This window comes from Palaemon carinicauda, chromosome 13 (genome assembly GCF_036898095.1).
Source record: "Palaemon carinicauda isolate YSFRI2023 chromosome 13, ASM3689809v2, whole genome shotgun sequence".
Classification (NCBI taxonomy): domain Eukaryota; kingdom Metazoa; phylum Arthropoda; class Malacostraca; order Decapoda; family Palaemonidae; genus Palaemon; species Palaemon carinicauda.
In genome coordinates this window covers 35,963,790-35,973,789 of record NC_090737.1, presented here as the reverse complement: position 1 = coordinate 35,973,789, position 10,000 = coordinate 35,963,790, and positions in this window count along the sequence as shown.

Sequence of the window (10,000 nt, the reverse complement as noted above, 5' to 3'; positions counted from 1 at the left end):
TTGATTGAAGCTAACTGATTCCTTAGTTCTGACATAATCAATTCATCTTCATGAGTCAAGAACTCAATTTTCTTATTTTGATTACTAATCTTAAGACGATTGGAAATTCCTAAACCTAAACTTGCAATAGACCCAAAGATATTTAATGCAGCATAAATAAACGGATTTCGTCTTTCTTTATGTTCGTGTCCTACAGTCCACATCAAAAGGTCACAAGCCAAAGATTCTGTCTCGTAAGTCTTATTTTGCAAGTCATCAGATAGCATCTCTGCAACTTTTAATGTCGATCCAAGCGAACTCTCTGTAGTCAAATGAAAATGTCTTCTATGCAACTCATCCAATGAGACAGAAAACTTTGAAATGGCAGTTTAAGCTAGTGACATCATTTTCTGGAAGAAAAATTGCTTGCATATTCACTTCTACAACTACGTTGCTCGATGTAATAAAAACGTCTTCTTGTCTTTCAACTATAGTGCCATATTTAAAATCTATACTTTTAGTTTTAGAGCTCATCCCACACGAGAAAAATGTCTGGGCGAACAATATCACTCCCAACAACAAAAAATTCATCTTGGAAACCTGTAACGAGAAAAATATATGTAATTACTCCTGTATTAAGAAGAAAACTTTTAATCACACAAAAAATAAAAAAAAAATTTCCCTCACTTTCCCTCTCTTTTTTTTTTTTTTTTTTTTTATTATGTGAGCCAATGGTACTATTCTCTCATCCGTGGTTTGGGATACGTTTTGAACTCTAAACCTATTGGCCGTTAATGTTTCCAAAATGTTAAATGGGCCTTCAAACTTAGGTGTTAGTTTATAATTGAGTCCTTTACGCACATTTATCTGTATATACACGTTATCACCCACGGTATATGTTTTATTTGGCTTCGCTATTTTATCATGATTCCTTTTCATTATGATTTGTGATTCTTCTAAATTCTTTCGAAGGATATCATATCGACTTTTGCTTGCATTTATACATTCTTTTAAAGGATTTGATAGATTAGTTGTAGGCGTTAATACATGGAAAGGTGTTCTAACTGGGGTACCATACAATGCTTCATGCGGTGGCATTTTAATTGATATATGATATGAATGATTCAGAGTACTCAGTGCCGCTGGTATTGCAATATCCCAGTTGGGGTCTGATCCCCCTAGTGTTACTCTTAATATATCTAAAACTTTTCTATTTGCTCTTTCCACTAGCCCATTCGACTCTGGGTGATATATCATGGTATTTATTTTCTTTATGCTAAGGAATTCACACAATGAGGTAAGAAAGTGATTATTAAATTCACCACCTGAGTCTGAGATTATCATGTGTGGAATTCCATGTTTACAAATGTAACACTCGTAAAACTTCCTAGCGCATTCAATCGCAGTTTTAGTTTTAAGCGCTATTAGTTCTGTATATCGAGTTAAAGCATCTATTATTACTAAGAGGTGCTTATTTCCTCTGTCTGACTCATAAAATCCTGTTAACAAATCTAAATGTATTCTTTCAAAGGGTTGATTGGGCACGGGATAAGCCCCTAGGCTGACAGGTGTTTTCGTATGCCCTTTGTTTTCCTGACATGTGCGACAATTAGCTATGTGTCTTTTTATATCTGTAAGCATCGTATGCCAATAAAACAATGATTTGGCTTTCTGTGACATTAATGAGAACCCCGGATGTCCATGTAATGGATTTGAATGCAACCAATTCAGGACAGTGGAAATAAGTGAGATTGGTACTACTACCTGGTCGTTAGTTACATGTGGTGTATTGCGGGTTTTCCTTGTCACAGTCCTACACAGAATATTATCTTTGATTATATAATTCTGCTGCTTATACTTTATATATCCCTTTTCCTTATGATTGCCTTTCAAAGCATTTATAATTGTTTCTATTTTCTGATCTTTTCTTTGCTCAGTCTGTATTAATTCAGAGCTCCAGCCTAAATCTTCTTGTTCAGATATCGTTTTAACAATAGGCATGGATGTTGATATATCTATTAATTCAGCTAAAGGCTCCGTACAAGATGACACGGGGTTGCGTGATAATGCATCCGCAATGATATTTGCTTTCCCAGGTAAATACCCGATTCTTGTGCCAAAATCTTGAATGATCAAATGCCACCGAGTTCGTTTAGGGCTGTGGTTGAAGCCTTTAAAGAACTCGGTTAGTGGTTTATGATCAGTAAGAACCTTAACGGGATAACGGTAAATTATGAACTTAAAATGCACTAGTAAATTAACAATAGCTAGCCCTTCCTTGTCTATTACTGCATACTTACTTTCGGAAGTTCTCAATTTTCTAGAATAAAAATCTATCGGGAAAAATTGTTTATCATATTGCTGAAGCAATACCCCTCCTACTCCTAAGTCTGAGGCGTCTGTTGCAATGAAGAATTCCTTACCGAAGTCAGGGAATTTTAAGATAGGAGAACTACACAGTTCATCTTTCAAGGTATTAAACGCCTGTTGATGATGCTCAGACCATATGAAATCTACGCCCTTCTTCGTAAGATCAGTTAAAGGAGCGGAAATTATTGAATAGGTGCGTATAAAACGCCTGTAATATCTACTACAACCCAGAAATTGCTGTATTCCCTTGACAGTAGGTATGGGAAAATTACGTATAGCAGACACCTGTGGCCGCGGGGGCATATAAAAATTAGAATAGCGCCAACGATATCCCTGTGTGTCATAAGAGGCGACTAAAAGGGACGGGACGAGGGGTCTGGGAACCCCCTCTCCTGTATAAAATTCCTGCGAGACATCGACAAGGAGATGGAGCTGGGGGGAGAGTGACTGCTCCCTGCACTCTAGTTTTGGGGTGTTTGAATGTGCGTGGATGTAGTATGATAGAGAGTAAAAGATGTGAGATTGGAAGTATGTTTAGAAGTAGAAGGATGGATGTATTGGCCTTGTGTGAGACAAAGATGAAAGGAAAAGGTGAAGTGATGTTTGGTGAAATGTCTGGTAGAGTGTCTGGGATTGAAAGGGGAAGAGCAAGAGAGGGTGTGGCGTTATTGCTGAGTGAATGGATGACAGGTAAAGTAGTGGAATGGAAGGAGATATCATCTAGGTTAATGTGGGTAAGGGTTAGGATGGGTAGGGAATGTTGGGCATTTGTCAGTGCGTATGGGCCAGGTAGTGAGAAAAGTGAAGAAGAGCGGAATGAGTTCTGGAATGAATTAACTAGGTGTGTAGAAGGACTGGGTAGAAGGAATTATGTAGCTGTTATGGGTGACTTAAATGCTAGAGTGGGCACTGGAGAGGTAGAAGGTGTCATTGGGAAGTATGGCATACCAGGTGAAAATGAGAGTGGGGAGAGACTGGTAGACATGTGTGTTGAACAAGAGATGGTAATAAGTGCTAGCTTCTTTAAAAAGAAAGATAAAAATAAGTATACATGGGTAAGAGTGGCAAATGGAAGAGTAGTAGAAGGGGCATTAATGGATTATGTGTTGATAACTAAAAGAATGTTTGGAAGATTGAAAGACGTGCACGTGTTTAGGGGTATGGCTAACGGTATGTCTGATAATTTTTTGGTGGAAGGAAAATTAGTTGTAGCAAAAGAGTGGGGGAATAGAGTAGGTGGATGTAAAAGGGAGGTAGTGAGGATTGAAGAGCTAATAAAACCGGGGGTAAAAAGTAAATATCAGGAAAGGTTGAAAATGGCATATGACGAGGTGAGAGTAAGAGAAACTGGTAATTTAGAGGAGGAGTGGAAGTTAGTAAAAGAAAATTTTGTTGGGATTGCAAGTGATGTATGTGGCAAGAAGGTTGTTGGAGGCAGCCTGAGGAAGGGCAGTGAATGGTGGAATGAAGGAGTGAAGGTAAAAGTGGAAGAGAAAAAGAGGGCTTTTGAAGAATGGCTGCAGAGTAATAGTATAGAGAAGTATGAAAAATATAGAGAGAAAAATGTGGAAGTAAAGCGCAAGTTACGTGAGGCAAAGAGGGCAGCTGACCTGAGGTGGGGTCAGGGATTGGGTCAGTCATATGAAGAGAATAAGAAGTAGTTTTGGAAAGAAGTGAAGAGAGTAAGGAAGGCTGGCGCAAGAATTGAAGAGACAGTGAAAGATGGAAATGGAAGGTTGTTAAAAGGAGAGGAGGCAAGGGAAAGGTGGGCGGAATATTTTGAAAGTTTACTGAATGTTGAGGATAATAGGGAGGCAGATATAATTGCTGTTCCAGGTGTTGAGGTGCCAGTGATGGGAGATGAGAATGAGAGAGAGATTACAATAGATGAAGTGAGGAGAGCACTAGATGAAACGAGAGTAGGAAAAGCATCTGGTATGGATGGTGTGAAAGCTGAGATGTTGAAGGAAGGGGGTGTGACTGTACTTGAATGGTTGGTGAGATTGTTTAATATGTGTTTTGTGTTGTCAATGGTACCAGTAGATTGGGTTTGTGCATGTATTGTACCACTATATAAGGGTAAGGGAGATGTGCATGAGTGTTGTAATTCAAGAGGTATTAGTTTGTTGAGTGTAGTTGGAAAAGTGTATGGTAGAGTATTGATTAATAGGATTAAGGATAAAACAGAGAATGCAATCTTGGAAGTACAGGGTGGTTTTAGAAGAGGTAGGGGTTGTATGAATCAGATTTTTACAGTTAGGCAGATATGCGAGAAATATTTAGCAAAAGGTAAGGAGGTGAATGTTGCGTTTATGGATCTGGAGAAAGCATATGATAGAGTTGATAGGGAAGCAATGTGGAATGTGATGAGGTTATATGGAGTTGGTGGAAGGTTGTTGCAAGCAGTGAAAAGTTTCTACAAAGGTAGTAAAGCATGTGTTAGAATAGGAAATGAAGTGAGTGATTGGTTTCCGGTGAGAGTGGGGCTGAGACAGGGATGTGTGATGTCGCCGTGGTTGTTTAACTTGTATGTTGATGGAGTGGTGAGAGAGGTGAATGCTCGAGTGCTTGGACGAGGATTAAAACTGGTAGACGAGAATGACCATGAATGGGAGGTAAATCAGTTGTTGTTTGCAGATGATACTGTACTGGTTGCAGACACAGAAGAGAAGCTTGACCGACTAGTGACAGAATTTGGAAGGGTGTGTGAGAGAAGGAAGTTGAGAGTTAATGTGGGTAAGAGTAAGGTTATGAGATGTACGAGAAGGGAAGGTGGTGCAAGGTTGAATGTCATGTTGAATGGAGAGTTACTTGAGGAGGTGGATCAGTTTAAGTACTTGGGGTCTATTGTTGCAGCAAATGGTGGAGTGGAAGCAGATGTACGTCAGAGAGTGAATGAAGGTTGCAAAGTGTTGGGGGCAGTTAAGGGAGTAGTAAAAAATAGAGGGTTGGGCATGAATGTAAAGAGAGTTCTATATGAGAAAGTGATTGTACCAACTGTGATGTATGGATCGGAGTTGTGGGGAATGAAAGTGATGGAGAGACAGAAATTGAATGTGTTTGAGATGAAGTGTCTAAGGAGTATGGCTGGTGTATCTCGAGTAGGTAGGGTTAGGAACGAAGTGGTGAGGGAGAGAACGGGTATAAGAAATGAGTTAGCGGCTAGAGTGGATATGAATGTGTTGAGGTGGTTTGGCCATGTTGAGAGAATGGAAAATGGCTGTCTGCTAAAGAAGGTGATGAATGCAAGAGTTGATGGGAGAAGTACAAGAGGAAGGCCAAGGTTTGGGTGGATGGATGGTGTGAAGAAAGCTCTGGGTGATAGGAGGATAGATGTGAGAGAGGCAAGAGAGCGTGCTAGAAATAGGAATGAATGGCGAGCGATTGTGACGCAGTTCCAGTAGGCCCTGCTGCTTCCTCCGGTGCCTTAGGCTTAGACGACCGCGGAGGTAGCAGCAGTAGGGGAGTCAACATTATGAAGCTTCATCTGTGGTGGAAATGTGGGAGGTTGGGCTGTGGCACCCTAGCAGTACCAGCTGAACTCGGTTGAGTCCCTGATTAGGCTGAAGGAACATAGAGAGTAGAGGTCCCCTTTTTGTTTTGTTTCATTGTTGGTGTCGGCTACCCCCCAAAATTGGGGGAAGTGCCTTGGTATATGGATGGACTTTAAGACCTTGGCCTGACACCATGAAACCCAAATATATTAATTCTGTTTTGAAAAATTCACACTTACTAATCTTTACCCTTAAGTTATGTTGTCTTAATCTCTGTAGTACTGGTTCTAACTTACGTAGATGTTCTTCTAAGGTGTTGGAAAAGATTACAAGATCATCCATATAGGCATGCAATATATCCCCTAACAAGTCTCCAAACACTATGTTAATCATTCTTGTAAATGTTATAGGAGTACAACATAAACCAAAAGCCATCCGTAGAAATTCATAATGTCCCCTGGCTGTGCTGAAGGCTGTGTATGGGATACTATCTTCTGCTAATGATATCTGGTGAAAGCCTTTAAGTAAGTCCAAACTGGTAAAATATTTATTCTGACCTAACAAAGACAAAATATCGTCAGTACATGGTACTGGGAATCGATCAGGGATCGTCTCCTCGTTTAGACGACGGAAGTCAACGCAGATACGCCATGTTCGATCTTTTTTCGGTACAACTATTAAAGGAAAATTATAAGGGCTGTTTGATTTTCTAATGACTCCTTCTTCTAGTATTTTACCTACTTCATCATTTATTTCATTCTGGAATTTCATAGGGAGTCTGTACGAGGGTACGTAGATAATTTTCTGCTTGTCCTTTAACCTTATTTGATGCTCGATCACATCTGTTTTTCCTAAGGATCCATCCGTAGTGAAAAAAACATCATGATATTTAGTTAAAAGTCCAAAAATTTTCTGCTGAATTTCTTCGTCTTGAATGTCTTTATTGATTTTATTTTTAATAGATTGCAAAAGGGATTCATCCACAACTGATTGAGAGTGATTGATTTCAGCAACGGTAAGAATACGATGTTTATAAACTTCTACATCCAAGATATGTTGATTTTTGTGAATTACTAAAGTGTTATTTAAATGATTACAGACTTCAATATTACATTGCTGATGTGAGCCTACTGTATAAATAGCTTGTGTGACAGACAATCCGTTAGTTTTCAAAGTGTCGGAAAGGATTAATATTTCAGATCCCGGTAATGTTTTCTTTATTTGCACTAATAAATTCGAAGGTACGTTTGGCTCAATAAATTGCGTGCAAGATGATATTACCGGTGAACGAGAATTCTGCTGGGTCGCGTATATTATTTCTTTATTAGTGAGACAAGTTATTGATTCTTCAACGTACGTTACGGTTACATTTGTCGTCTCCTTTTTATCCAAAACTGATTTTAAGGTATTAGAAGACTTATAGAATTTCCCTTTGATATACACGCCGTGCTTGGCAGGGGCTAAGATAATGTTTTGATTTCCCATAGATGGATATCCTATAATTACAGCCGGATACATATCAATGTTTTGTACAACAACAAATGTATCTGCAAACATGCGTTTACCGACTTTGAATTGAACATGAGTTATGCCTATGACATTTAATTCATTATTTCCTATACCTGAGAGTCTAACTCCGGATTTTTCAATCGGAAAGTTCGAAAACAACAAATGATGTGTCTTCAAATCCATGATATTACGTGGACTACCAGAGTAAAAAAATAACGTAAAGGATTTGTGTTCTAAATTTACAGCATATAAGGTTGGTTGTAACTCATTTTGGCTTATTATTGTATGAATTCGTTGCAAATCTACGGGAGCATGCACTGTTTTACTTAATTCGGGCGTGTGTTTCATAGGAAAATCTATTGCCTCACAATTATCTGATATAACATTAAATTGATTATTCAATACTATTGATGTTGACATGAATGACCTTGACCCAACATCACTCTCTTCCCCTCTGAAGTTAACTATGTGGTATTTGCTTTGCTCTGCACATTCTGAAAATTAGTCTGACCTTGCGAGGTCTGGTTTGACAACCCAGGCTCAGCGATATTCGAAGAAGTGTTTGTTTGCTTCGGACTCTGAACTGCATTGACATTTGGTTGTTTCTTCTTATTGTTAAAATGAGGATTTTTCTTTTTATTTCCATATGGAACTGACTGTGGAATTGACTGTGTATTTCTGGGATTCTGTTGTGTCTTACGCGAGTAACACTGATTGTATGAATGTGTCGAACTATTATGTACCGAGCAGAATTTCGTTCTGCAGTCCGCGCTTAAGTGACCTTGACGTTTGCAATTATAACACGTCATTCCCGCTACTTGACTATTATTAACTACGTTCACTGTTTGTGGCTTTGTTTCATTCTTTGCGAAAACTTGGAGTTAACACGGGATCAAGATCTGGACACTTAGCCGTGTGTTTTTTTATCTGTTTATATACATCCAATTCCGTATTTGCAGGCGTTAACTTTTTATCAAAACACCGTACTAAAGCTTCAGGCAACATAAGTGTCATGCAAGTTAAATACATTAATCGTAAAAAATCTTTCACGGAGATGTTATATCTAGTAACCCAAGTGGAATTACCTAAAATATCCTGATATTCATTAAACCTATCAGCTATGAGAGCTGCTCTCTCAATAACATTAAGCCGATTCATAGTGGCTTGATTAAGTGTATTCCTTAACGTTAATACTACATCCAAGGCTTCTTCACCCCCATAGACCGCGCGTAACCTAACTTTGAAATCATCCCAGGTAACTGCTTCTTGAAATGAAACACCTCTTAAATACGCACTCGCATCCCCCTTAGAAAAATCTATAAAACTTTTAGCTTCTTGTAATTGTACAAAAGGGTCTACGATTTGTTTGGCATTTAAATGGGCATCGACGGATGAAATCCATGACTCCACATTTTGAGGCAAGAACCCATTAACTCGACCCTGAAAAGGAAGGATTGCAGACCTGGCATTTACAAGCGCCACAACTGGGAGAGGATTAATCTGTCCTACGCCACTAGGTCCAGGGGTGGGGCTCACAGGGGCGTCATGACTGCTGTATTTCTTTTCCTATCTCTTCGACCCCTTGCAATTCTATCAAAATATCTAAATTATATGAATACAGACGTCCACTGCGTAAACGCATAAGTACCCACTTACAAAGATTATAATAAAATTCCCCAAAACAATGTTATTAATCCCAAGACATTTCCCGAGAATTTCTGAAAGAAAACGGAACACAGAGATATTTCCTGTAAATATCTGAAAGAAAAAGGAATTAGCACAAAGAGAGAAAAAATTCTAGATGAGAATTCGGAGTTGAACACAGTTTCCTTTAATGAAAGGAAAATAAAAGATTAGCAAACCACTCACCCCAGTAATAATCGACTAACGACTCGTGATAAATACACTTCACTGCCCAAACTGAAATTAATTTGAAAAATTGTACTTAGCTTATATATGGTTCTGTGTGATGTCGTCACATCCTCCCTCTCTCTTGATGTTTGTTAGCGATGTATCGTCCGAGTTTCCGCTGAATGCAGTGCTTCCTGGATATGTTTTGTAAACGTTGAACGTCAGTCCTTGGGTTTCCTAGGATGTTGATTGAAGATCCAGTTCATCAGTTTGTATGTATAACATTTATCAAATGTTGTAGATTTTGATGGACTATGTTACTTAGTCAAAATTGTAGATTCATTAACGTTGATTTCTTGAAGATCTTTCTCTGGTTTTTACAGCCTTATTTTTGATTTCTTGAAGATCTTCCTCTAATTCTTAGAGTATTATTATTAATTACTTGAAGATCTTTCTCTGATTCTTAGAGTTTAACCGCTGCCACCATTTATTAGTGTGCTACTGTTATAAGCACACATTGAGTATGTGTTGTTTGAGATGTTAAGTCTTGAAAATAAAGTTCATCTTTGTAACTTTAAAAGTGGTTTATTCTCTAAAAACAACAGTGTTAAACATCTCCATCACAGGAGTGGAGCTGGTTTGGTCGGATGACCAATTCAGGTGAAGTATAAATATGAACTGCCTAAATTATCGATATCACAGATATCGTATGCTTAGATGTCTTAGCATTTAAACACAATATGGAAACTTTACATTCTTTCTCGGAAGACACCTGCATCCGGTGACGACACAATCTT